Raw genomic sequence first — 6000 nt, 5'->3', positions numbered from 1 at the left:
TGTGTGCGTGTATGTATAATGTGTGTGTGCGCCCACATTAAGGCCTTGATGCGTCTCTCCTCTTCACTCATTTAGCAGCATTATACGTCAAAGGGCCATTAGCTATCCCAAATTGTGCAACACTTGAGACTTACCCAATTCTCAGTGACATCAGAAGGAGGGCTCGAAATAAGAGTAGCCATGTGTGCGGTCTGATGCCTTTGACTGCAGTCCACTCATGTTTCATCCATATGAATGTGAGTGAGCTGTATTTTGTGCGTGTGTGTTGCTTAGTACTGACGTCAATACTCCTCCATTCCTGATTTAACAGAATAGGGGAGGTCTCATAGCACCTTGTAGGAGTTAGTGAGCTCTATTTATAGATGGAAGTAAACTAGGTGTGAATCTAACAGGTGAAGTTTCACATTATCAATGCCTAGATGAGAGCATGAAGGTGTTTGGTGGCATATTTATTCGGGTGTATGTTTTCAAATTACACATATTCTTTTTGAGGTTTCTGGACCACACCAAGGGAAAAAGCAAGCAGTCGCAAGGGGAAAAAATAAAATTGTATTATCCAAAGCCAGGTCAGTTTGGCCTAATGATGTTCAGTTGGACCCAGCGAGCCCTTCTCTGTTAGCCTAAACCACAGGTGTCAAACTCAAGGCCCGCGGGCCAGATACGGCATCAATTTGTCAAATTGTGCATCAAATTTAAACCCTACTTTGAAACCCTAACTTCAGTATAAAATCCTACTATGAAACCCTAACCCTAGCTTTAAACCCAAGTTTGAAACCCTAACTCTAGTATGAACCCTACTTTGAAACCGTAATCCTAGCTTTAAACCCTACTTTGAAACCTTAACCCTAGCTTTAAACCCTACTTTGAAACCCTAACCCTAGCTTTAAACCCTACTTTGAAGCCCTAACCCTAGTAGTTTTTTTAGTTTTTCCTTGCCCTCCTGGGGGTGAAGATCAGGGCGTGTCGTTAATATTTGACAACTGTGGGCATGTGAAGCACTTTGAGACATTTCTGTGATCAAGGGCTATATAAATAAATTTGTTGTTTTCATGCTAAAACCACTACAAAAAAAAAATCCGCCGAGATTCCAAAAGTAAAACCTGTCTACCCACTCAACCCCCTAAAAACACCAATATGGTGTTGCCCTACTGGTAAATGTTGGCAGACACTAAGACCAGATGGTCACCAGCTATCACCAGCTCCTGGCTGAGCCCTAGTAACACGTTGATTCTGCTCTGTGGCTATGGTTCAATTAATTGAGTGGGTGGCCCAGTGACCGACCGCTCAGCTGTTTGAATCTTGGGCGTTTTGTCTGATTCTTGTTCTTTCATTTTGCTTTTGCTATTGGTCTAGCAGTAGGGTGGATGGATGGATGGATGGATGGATGGATGGATGGATGGATGGATGGATGGATGGATGGATGGATGGATGGATGGATGGATGGATGGATGGATGGATGGATGGATGGATGGATGGATGGATGGATGGATGGATGGATGGATGGATGGATGGATGGATGGATATAAGCGCATCAGTCTACATCGTAAATGAAACAACCTCACCACGGACCTGCTGCAACTCACAGCAGCGACACACCAGGATGCTGACATTCATTTCACTTCTTACAATCCTAACACTTAATGCAACACGTTGAGAATGACATCATCGAAGTGTGAACAGGATCCAATGCGAACAAAGGTGTTCTAACGCAACACTAAAGCTACTGCAGTAGAATAATAACACTAGTTACACACCCACTGGATTCTTCATAAGTACACCTGTACAGTCTATTGAAATGCAAGACAAGAGTTTTAGCAGAATGTCTGCTTGATAACAGACATGTTTTGGATTAATGTGCTTGATGCATTGTCTCAAAACCTACATCCCCTTGATCGGTATCACAACAAAGAAAGACCATGATGCTTCTCAATCTGTCCGTGAAAAAGAAAGAAAACAAGCTGGGAACATCTGCACTCATGAGCTGTATTTTACGACCTCCGAACTCTCCAACCTCCAAAAGACAAATTTCACACTTGTCGGGATCATTAAGGGTGAAAAGGGTGGCGTTCAAAAACAGACCGGAACTTTCCATTCAGCTTTCATCTATCCATTTTCTACACCGCTTGTCCCAACGGGGTTCGCAGGCGTGCTGGAGCCTATCCAAGCAGTCATCGGAAAGTAGGCAGGGGACACCCTGAACCGGTTGTCAGCCAATCGGCGGGCACACAGAGACAAATAACCATCCGCACTCGCACATAGAGGCAATTTGGAGTGCTCAATCAGCTTACCAAGCATGTTTTTTTTGGGATGTGGGAGATAAACCGGAGTGCCCAGAGAAAACCCACGTTGACACAGGGAGAACATGCAAACTCCACACAGGGAGGGTGGGAGGTGGAATTGAACCCGCACCCTCCAAATTGTGAGGCGGACATGCTAACCAGTGTTCCACTGTGCCACCTTCAGTTTTCATAATTATTCATATTCATGCAGTTATACATTTTGTGCAGCCTTTTTCAAAGTTGACATGGGGCCAGAAGCCAGCAATAGGTCTACCTTAGAGCAGGTGTCACAAATTATTTATTTATTTATATATTTATTTATCCATTTATTCATTTATTTATTTATTTAGTCTTCCAGAAGTACGACATAGCGGTCATTGGGCGACGCTGGGCGAGAAGTTTCTTTTTCTTTTTTCTCTTTTTCTGACAAATGTCTTATTCCATTCAAGACAGAAAATTGCTTTCTGACAGTTTTAGCTGTGACTTCAGCCTTTGTCAGAGCTGTCACTGCTTCCATTGGTGACATGTCTAAAGATTGTCTGGAAAAGAAGAAATTCTAAAGTTATTTTTAAAAAAAAATGACACCACAGAGATAGGACGCATGAGCTATTTGCCTGCTGACAGGTTGAATATTAGATCAATCAAAGGACAAAATTGTTTTTATAGAAAGCAACGTTTTGTAGGGATTCAAAATTCAAAAGGTTGATTTTTTTTGGTGTTGTTGCAGTTAGGTGTGCGATGGTCATTCACCCAATCAAATTTGATCCCAACAGTCCCATTTTGTATAGATCAGCCATATTGCTTTCTGTAGTTGACCTAAGAACGCACATGCACAATTTTGACCTCGGGCTCACGGGATATACAAGTCAGGTGTCACAAGTGCAACTTATAGTATACTGCCCGTTTTGTGCTTTGGCCAAGCATGCATCCTCCTCATCAATCCATGTTTAGTTCACAATGGAATGCAAGCAGACCGAGGACCCATGGGCGAGATGCATTAATAGTTCATCAGTCTTTGTATAATTCCAGAGTTCCAGTGTGTTCTAGCAAAGAAGAAACACTGACAACTTTGTAAATGCTCACCAGTGACCTCAGCGCAATGGCCCTAAGTTCCCTTGTTGGTACAGATAGATCTGAATGGCCGGGAGAAGTAGAAACATTTAAAAAAAAAAAAAAACCACCTGATGAATATGACCGTGTTTTCTTCACAGCCCAAAATACACAGCAGCTCCTCATGACATCTTGTCGTTGACAGCTGCCTCCTTCAATAAGTATTAGCATGTTGGGTAATATTGACGTCAAGACAGAAGGTAAACTGCTGTGCCGTGAGACCACATGCTTCTTCACACTAACATGACACTGACATTTCTTTTTGCATGTATTTGCACTGTACCTGAATAGACATCATGGTTATCTCCGACATCTTGCTCTTAGCTGTTTTCACATTGATGTTAAATTTAGATTTTTCTCCAGTCAGGATATCTGAGAAAAAAGAGGGATAAATACTTATGAATGATATTTTTAAAACATTTACATATGTCACCGAGTTGCTTCGGGAATTGGTGGAAGATGTGGTGGATAAACTGCATCTCAGTTGTCATGGGGAAAAAAAAGCATACTTTTTTTGTGACAACTCTGAGTTTGTCAAGCACACAGGATGTGAAACACTCTGGCTGGCATTGCATATATAGACCCTTTTTGTGGATGTCATTATTCCCACCTGCCTCTTCCTGATTCTCTGCACTCGTGCTCTCAAAGCTGTGACAAAATCGAATCATCACCTGTGCCATGTAAATCTCCAACTGACTTATCACTTGCACGTATACATATAGGGTATGTAAAAATAGCATGTCAATTACATACTGCAGGGAAAGGAATATTTTAGAGACAGTGAGAGAAAGTTGCTGAGCTGAGCTCAGAAGAGAAATACCCGCGACATCAAAAAGGGATCGATGTGAATTAGTGCTAGAGCTTCAAATATGACCCAAAAGTTTCAAAACCATTTTATCTTTATTTGTACATTTACAGCCTTCTGAGCACCTATAAAACTACATCAAAAACTCAGAGTCAATTGACATCTTCAGCACCCTGGCCAGTTCCGTTCCCCTGCACACCACCAGTACTTTTCCATGATGCACATCAATCACAGCCACTCCCACAGTAATCACCGCTGATTACCTGTCACCTACTCATCTACTCCACTACTTAAACCCCGCATTCCCGTCACCCCCTGTCAGATTGGCCCTTTATGCTCATTGCGTCTATCCTGGTTTCCAATCGATTTCTGTTGCTGATCCTGCTTGCTTGTCCGTCCTACCAAATTACCCTGAGCGCCACCTGCCCTGACCTCTCACCTGTTCTCTGACCACGATTCTGCCAATTGCTGTGCGCAATCCCAGCGCTGGTTCCGCTCGCCAGCGATCTAGTCACTCCCCCTCATCCTTGTCTTTCTCCAAAACCCAAAATAAAAACAACAATACAAGTGCTGCGCAGTCGGTCATCCTGTCTCGTTTCTGAACAATCTGACAATGCAATGGACACAATGGTTGTCTTATTACACTACCAAAGTGGTATTTATCATTAAATGTTTTCTTGGGGGTTGCACTTTGCAGTGAATTGCACTCCATCATGCATTTTGTTTCTCATACTTTATTTACCTTTCTTTGCTACAGAAGAGAAGCCAAATATAACAAGCATCTTCTCTTGGGTGCTAATGTTCTAACCGGTCAGTGTATTGCCTGCAATTACTTCTGCAGTGAGCTCGCCCATGCAAATTATTTTCAAAGCTCCTCCCATGGTTACAATTTTAAGTGATTACTTTCAGCCTCATATTGAAAAATCTTGTCGTGTGACTGTTTCACATCATTCGTGGTACAGTTCTGCAGTCACCAAGACAAACATTAGCAGGGAAAGCAATAAGTGAGGTGAAGCAATAATGCTCAACCTCTGGAGGTTCCCTTTGAGTGAACCATCTTCCCATTATTACAGTGGAAGGCAGCTGTTAAATTAAGTAAGACTGTCTTTCTTTTTCTCGAACGTGTCTGTCTGGGAAGAGATTACGTGCCATAGTAATGACCAGAAGCCATTCATTCAACAGCACGCTTGGGAGGCAACACATTTTAGAAAAGAATGCAGCTGCAGCGATCAGATCACGTGACATGTCAAAGAACTGCGAAGTATGGAAGAAAACAGAATTTACCCTTAACAACAATTTCATTTTTTGACTGTCAGTCTTCACACTGTACTCGTCTCGAACCCAAAATGACTTTTGAGTGCCCGAATGAAACACTATCCTGCTGGAAGCCACACACTTATTGTTGTGAATGTTGCAATTGTCATGATCTTAGTTTTGGGTGTCATCAATGTGGTGGTTGACACATCTGCTTGTCAACTGAAATTTCGTGAAGTTGCCGATATGTGGGCTTCTTGTGGCAGCCCTGTTTTGAGCGAATTATGGCTGGCCACAGTTGACTCTGAGGCCAGCCACGTTTCACTCTGAGGCGGCCATGACGGCACAATAGCCCGGCTGGATCTCGTCGATATTTTTTTGAAATCCTCTTACACTGTGGTGTCCTGAAACGTCCCTGAGATTGCCAGCTGATACACTGATTAGATTTGCACAAGACGCAGATGTGTTGTCGCCACTCAGCCATTTTTCCCAAATTGAGAGGGTATCTAGCAATCATGAAAATGTGGATCCAATTTCGCCATGATTATGACA

This window comes from Syngnathus typhle, linkage group LG3, assembly GCF_033458585.1.
Source record: "Syngnathus typhle isolate RoL2023-S1 ecotype Sweden linkage group LG3, RoL_Styp_1.0, whole genome shotgun sequence".
Classification (NCBI taxonomy): domain Eukaryota; kingdom Metazoa; phylum Chordata; class Actinopteri; order Syngnathiformes; family Syngnathidae; genus Syngnathus; species Syngnathus typhle.
This window is presented reverse-complemented; position numbering follows the sequence as displayed.